General features: G+C 46.7%; 1 pseudogene; it reads left to right on the forward strand.

Annotated features, from left to right (window-relative positions):
- Nucleotides 1-551: 551 nt before the first annotated feature.
- Nucleotides 552-1639, forward strand: LOC147091242 (uncharacterized; annotated as a pseudogene).
- Nucleotides 1640-7649: the final 6010 nt, after the last annotated feature.

Genomic DNA, 7649 nt, shown 5'->3' on the forward strand with positions numbered 1-7649 from the left:
CTGTCAGGAGATGCAGCAACGCCAGATTCATCAGCCACACTCACAAGACAGCCCAGAGTGTCACCCGAGCACAACGCAACTCCATCCACGCTCCCAAGACCAAGCACAACAGCGTCATCAAACCAGCAGACAAAGGAGGAGCCATCGTCATACACAACTGAACGGACTATTGCAAAGAAGCATACCGACAACTGTACAACCAGGAATACTACAGACAGTTACCCTCAGATCCGACCAGAGAACACACCCACCAACTCAACAGACTGACCAAGACCTTTGATCCAGACCTTCAAAGCATCCTATGCGCTCTCATCGCACGTACTCCCTGTGTGGGAGACTTCTACTGCCTCCCAAAGATGCACAAAGCCAACACACCCAGACGTCCTATCGTATCAGGCAACGGAACCCTGTGTGATAACCTTTCTGGATACCTCGAGGGCATCCTGAAACCCATCGTACAGGGAAAACCCAGCTGCTGTCGTGAAACTACAGAATTCTTACAAAAACACAGCACCCACGAACCAGTTGAACCAGGAATACTCCTCGCCACAATGGACGTCTCGGCACTCTACACCAGTATCCCCCACGATGACGGCATCGCTGCGACAGCCTCAGTGCTCAACACCAGCAACAGCTAGTTTCCAGACGCCATTCTGCAACTCACCCACTTCACCCTTGACCACAATGTCTTCACCTTCGACAACCAGTTCTTTACCCAAACACACGGAACAGCCATGGGGACCAAATTCGCACCCCAATACGCCAACATCTTCATGCACAAGTTGGAGCAAGAATTCATCACTGCACGGGACCTCCAACCTATGCCATACACCAGTTACATCGACGACATTTTCTTCCTATGGACACAAGGCGAAGAATCACTGAAAAGACTACATGATAACATCATCAAGTTCCATCCCACCATCAAACTCACCATGGACAACTCCTCAGAATCGCTTTCATTCTTGGACACACGAATCTCCATCAAAGACGGACATCTCAGCACTTCACACTACCGCAAGCCCAGGGATAACCTCACGATGCACCACTTCTCCAGCTTCCACCCTAACCACGTTAAAGAAGCCATCCCCTACGGACAAGCCCTGCGAATACACAGGATCTGCTCAGACGAGGACGAACCCGATGGACACCTACAGACGCTGAAAGATGCCCTCGTAAGAACGGGATATGATGCTCGACTCATGTGAGATTAGCTATACACTCTGACCCCGGGAGGGATTGATTCGAATGTGTTCCGACGGGCCACCACGAATGATCGCATAGACCTCCTCAGAAAACAAACACGGGACACAACCAACAGAGTACCCTTCGTTGTCCAGTACTTCTTCGGAGCGCAGAAACTACGCCATGCACTTTGCAGCCTTCAACATGTCATCGATGAGGACGAACACCTCACTAAGGCCATCCCCACGACTCCACTACTCGCCTTCAAACAGCCGCCTAACCTCAGACAGACCATCGTTCATGGCAAATTACCCAGCTTTCAGGAGAACAGCGACCAGGACACCACACAAACCTGCCACGGCATCCTCTGCAATACATGCCTGATCATCAACACAGATACCATCATCACACGTGAGGACACCACCCACCAGTTACATGGTACACACTCATGTGACTCGGCCAAAGTTGTCTACCTCATATGTTGCAGGAGAGAAAACCCCGGAGCATGGTACATCAGCGAAACCATGCAGACACTGCGACAGCAGATGAATGGACGCTGCACAACAATCGCCAGGCAGGAGTGTTCCCTCCCATCGGGGAACACTTCAGCAGTCAAGGACATTCAAGTTCAGAAGAATGAGAGGTGATCTTATTGAAACATATAAGATTGTGAAGGGGCTTGATCGGGTGGATGCGGTGAGGATGTTACCAATGATGGGTGAAACTAGAACTAGCGGGAATAATCTTAGAATAAGGGGCTGCTCTTTCAAAACTGAGATGAGGAGAAACTTCTTCACTCAGAGAGTGGTAGGTTTGTGGAATTTGCTGCCCCAGAAAGCTGTGGCAGCTACACCATTAAATAAATTTAAAACAGAAATAGATAGTTTCCTAGAAGTAAAGGGAATTAAGGGTTACGGGGAGCGGTCAGAAAATTGGACATGAGTCTAGGTTCGGAATGATCATGGCCCTGTGGGTAGTGGAGCGGGCCCAGGGGCCGTGTAGTCTGGTTCTGCTCCTACTTCTTGTGTTCTAATTCTGTGTTAGATTTCAGGAGATGGTTTTTGTTCCTGTTCCTGGCTGGGGTGGAGATCGCCTTTACAGAAGGTAAGTACTGCAGAAAATATAGGGACAGAGTGATCTCCTGGAAGAGTTCCGATCGCCTACATGTGTCGGAGAGGAATTTCCCAGATTTTGTCCCCCAAATTGGCCATTGGGTTTTTTATCTGGTTATTCACCTCTCCCGGGAGATCACATGGGTTCGGGTGGGATGGAGAGTGATAGCAGATTTGAGGTTAGGATCAGTTCAGCCATGATCTTATTGAATGGTGGAGCGTGCTCGATGGGCCGATTGGCCTACTCCTGCTCCTATTTCTTATGTGCTTATGTAACACTCTATTTTACGCCACACACTTCACTGTAAAACTCTCATATACCCCACACCGCTCACTGTAACACTATGATATAACCCACACACCTCAATTTAACACTATGATGTAGCCCAAACACTTCATTGTAACACTCTGCTTTACCTCACACCCCTCACTGTAACACACTGATATACACCACACATCTCACTGTAATACTATGATACAGCCCACACACCTCATTGTAACACAATGATGTGCGCCACACCCTCACTAATACACCCTGCGATAACCCACACCGCTCACTGTAACAGTCTGAATACTTCACACCCCTCACTGAAGCACTCGTATATGCCCCACCCCATTCAATGTAACAGTTTGATATATTTCACGCCCTCACTGTAACACAATCTGATATATACCACACCCTCACTGTTACAAGTTGGTAGGACCCACACTCCTCACTGTAACACTCTGATATACCACACACCAATCACTGTAACACTCTGATATACCCCACAACCCTCACTGTAACAATCTGAAATGCCGCACATCACACATTGCAAAACACTGGTATTCCTCACATCCCTCAGTGTAACACTCTGATATACCCCAGAATCCTGACAGTAACACTCTGATTTACCCCACGTCCCTCACTGTAACACCCTGAAATAATCCACAACACTCGCTGTAACAACCTGGTACACAATACACCCAACACGCTAACACTCTGACATCCCACATGTCCCTCACTGTACCACACTTATATAGCACAAGCACCTCAATGTAACAATCTGATGTACCCCACAACCCCGTAACACACTGCTATAGCCCACACTACTCACTGGAACGCTCTCTGGTGTAACCCACACCTCTCACTGTAACACATTTGATCCTCCGTACCCCTCACTATAACACACTTGTATTGCCCACAATAATCACTGTAACACTCTGATATACTTCAACCCACTAAATGTAACACGCTTATATATTCCACACCCCCGTAAGACTCTGCCATATCCACCACCACTCACTGAAACACACTCTGATATCCCCACACCCCTCACTGTTACAGTCTGATATATTCCACAGCCCTCAATGTAACAATCTGACATAGCCCACATTCTTCACTGTAAGACACTAATATACCCCACACCACTCACTGTAACACACTGATATAACCCACACCGCTCACTGATACATTCTAATATACACTACGTACCTCACTGTATCACAATGGTACCCCACACACCCTTCACTGTAACAATCTAACATACCCACACACCTCACTGTAACACTCTGATATACCCACACCCTTCATTGTAAATTTATGATATAGCCCACACCACTCTGTAACACCCTGATATACCGCAAACCTCTCTGTAACTCGCCGATATACCCCACACCCCTCACTGTAACGTAATCTGACATCGTCCAAACCTCCAATATAATACATTGCTATACCCCAGACTTCTCACTCTAAAATTCTGATATATTCCCCACCCCTCACTGTAATAATCTAATATACCCGACACCACTCTGTAGCACTCTGATATACCCCACAAAACTCATTGTAACACTGTGATATATGCCAAACCCTCACTGTAATGCTTGAATATACCCGACACCATTCTGTAGGACTCTGATATACCCCACACACCTCACTGTAGAGTATATATATCCAACACCCCTCACTTTAAAGCTGATATTCCCCACGCCCCTCACTCTAACACTCTGATATACCCGATACCACTCTATAGCACACTGATATACCACACAAATCTCACTGTAACACTCGGATAAACCCCACACCCCTCACTGTAACACACTGATATACCCCGCACATCTCACTGTAACACACTAATATACCCACACCCTTCTGTAACAAACTGATATACCCCACACAACTCACCATCACACTCTGATATACCCCACACCACTAACTGTAACACTCTGATATACCACTCAACACTCGCTGTAACACACTGATATACCCCATAACCCTCTCTAACACACTGATATACCCCACACACCTCACTGTAACACATTGATATACCCCACACCCCTCACAGTAGCACACTGATAAACCACACGCCGGTTACTGTAACAAACTGACATACCCCTCACCCTCTGAAACACTCTGAAGTACCCCACACCACTCACTTTAGCACTCTAATATATCCCACACCACTCCATTTAACACATTGATATACACTGCACCCCTCTGTAACACACTGATATGTCCCATACACATCTGTTATACTCTGATGTACCCCACACCCCTCACTGTAACTTTATGATATAACCCACACACCTCTGCAACACGCTGATATACCCCACAGACCTGTGTAGCCCTCTGGTATACCCCACACCCCTCACTGTAACATGGTCTGACATACTCCAAACCCCTCAAAGTAACTCTCTGATATACCCCAGACCCCTCACTCTAAACCTCTGATATACTCCTCAACACTCACTGTAATACTGATATAACCCGCACCACTAACTGCTGTCATTGCCACTTTAATCCCATGGCCATCAACTTTGATTATATCTTGGTACTTTATCAAGCACCACTTAAAAGCAAAGGGAAATTGTGAACATGTGAATAATATCAGTCTTCAAACCGTAGAATTGTTGATCCACGGTATGTTGACAATGTGTTAGCAGATCATGAAGCCCCGCTCTGATCACAGGCCTCGCCTGGTTTCATTCAGTGAATTAAAAAATCGTTGCAGCTATTCCTATTTCGTTCCTTATTTCCTTATTCTCAGCATACAGGTAATTCTGCCAATGCCGGTATTTCTTGCCCAGCCCAAGTTACCCATGAGAAAATGATGGTCCTTCATCTTCAGCCGCTGCAGTCGGTGTGGTGAAGATGCTCCCACAATAATGTTGCAGAAGGAATTTTAGGGTTTGATGCAGTGATGATGAACGGCCGGTGATAATTTTGAAGGTTATTGTAGTATAGTGGTATTGTTGCTGCACTAGTAAAGTAGGTTGACCTCTACGAGATATTCAGAGTTCAGATCCCTCAGCACAGGAATGTAAGTTCAATTAATTAAACAAATCTGGAATAAAAAGCTAGTATCAATAATGGTGAACACTGAAACTACCGGATTGTTATAGAAAAGCATTTGGTTCACAAATATCCTTTAAGGAAGGAAATCTGCCGTCCATACCAATTCTGGTCGAAATGTGACTCCAGCAAAGTGGTTGATTCTTAAATGCCCTCTGAAATGGCCCAACAAGCTGATCAATTGTATAATGCGACTCACCACCACCTTCTCAAGGGCAATTGGGAATGGGCAATAAATGCTATCCTTCTCAGCGACGCCCACATCACAAGAATGAATAATAATTATTTATTAAAGGTCAAAATGTTTTATAAAGGGTTACAATGTGGGCGTCCCTGGCAAGGCCAGCATATATTGCCCATCCCTAATGGCCCTTGAGAAGTGGTGGTGAGCCATCTTCTTGAACCGCTGCTGTCTGTGTGGTGACGGTATTCCTACAGTGCTGTTAGTGAGGGAGTACCAGGATTTTGACCCAGCAACGATGAAGAATCGGCGATATAATTTTAAGCAAGGATCGTGTGTGGCTTGCCAGGGAACTTGGATTTGGTGGTGTTCCCATGTGCCTGCTGCTCTTGTCGCTCTAGGTGGAAGAGGTCGCGGGTTTGGAAGTTGCTGCCGAAGAAGCCTTGGTGAGTTGCTGCAGTGCATCTTGTAGATGCTACACACTGCAGCCACGCTACACTGGTGGTGGAGGGAGTGAATATTTAAAGTGGTAGATGGGGTTCCAGTCAAGCGGGCTGCTATGTCCATGATGGTGTCCAGCCTCTTGAGTGTTGTTGGAGCTGCACTCATCCAGGCAAGTGAAGAGTATTCCATCACCATCCTTACTTGTGCCTTGTAGATGCTATAAAGGATTCGGGGAGTCAGGAGGTGAGATACTCGCCGCAAAATACCTAGCCTCTGGCCTTCTCTTGTTGTTACATTATTCATGTGGCTGGTCCAGTTAAGTTTCTGATCAATGGTAACCCCCAGGATGTTGATGGTGGGGGAGTCGGCGATGGTAATGCCATTGAATATCCAGGGGCGGTGGTTAGACTCTCGCTTGTTGGAGATAGTAATTGCCTGGCAATTCTGTGGCACGAATGTTAACTGCCACTTATCAGCCCAAGCCTGAACGTCGTCCAGGTCTTATTGTATGCGGGCATGGACTGCTTCATTATCTGAGGGGCTTTGAATGGCACTGAATATTGTGTAGTCAGCAGCGAACATCCCCATTTCTGACCTTATATTGGAGTGAAGGTCATTGAGGAAGCAGCTGAAGATGGTTGTGCCTAGGACACTGCCCTGAGGAACTGCTGCAGCGTTGTCCTTGGGCTGTGATGTTTGCCCTTCAATCACCAGAACCATCTTCCTTTGTGCTAGGTATGACTCCAACCAGTGAAGAGTTTCCCCCCCGATTCCCAATCACTTCAGTTTTACTAGGGCTCCTTGATTCTCACTTCTCCTCTGGAATTCAGCTCCTTTGTCCATGTTTGGACCAAGGTTGTAATTAAGTCGAGAGCCGAGTGGTCCTGGCAGAACCCAAACTAGGCATCAATGAGCAGGTTATTGGTGAGTAAGTACCGCTTGACAGCACTGTCGACGACAGCTTCCATCATTTTGCTGATGATTGAGAGCAGACTGATGGGGCGGTAATTGGCTGCATAAGATTTGTCCTGCTTTTTGTGGACAGGACATACCTGGGCAGTCTTCCACAATGTTGGGTTGATGCCAGTGTTGTAGCTGTACTAGAAAAGCTTGGCTAGTTATGCGGCTAGTTCTGGAACACAAGTCTTCAGCATGTTAGACGTAATGTTGTCAGGGCCCAAAGCCTTTTCTGTGTCCAGTGCGTTCAGCCATTTCTTTGTATCAGGTGGAGTGATTGGAATTGGCTGAAAACTGGCTTCTCTGATGTTGGAGACCTCAGGAGCAGTCTGATATCGATCAACGCCGGGTGGTCCGTCCAGATTCATTTTTATTATATTGTTTCTTAGCGGTTTGTTACAACTGAGTGGCTGGCAAGGCCATTTCCGAGGGCAGTTAA

This window comes from Somniosus microcephalus, unplaced genomic scaffold, assembly GCF_052327205.1.
Source record: "Somniosus microcephalus isolate GS21.2 unplaced genomic scaffold, FLI_Smic_1.0 unresolved_chr3, whole genome shotgun sequence".
NCBI lineage: Eukaryota > Metazoa > Chordata > Chondrichthyes > Squaliformes > Somniosidae > Somniosus > Somniosus microcephalus.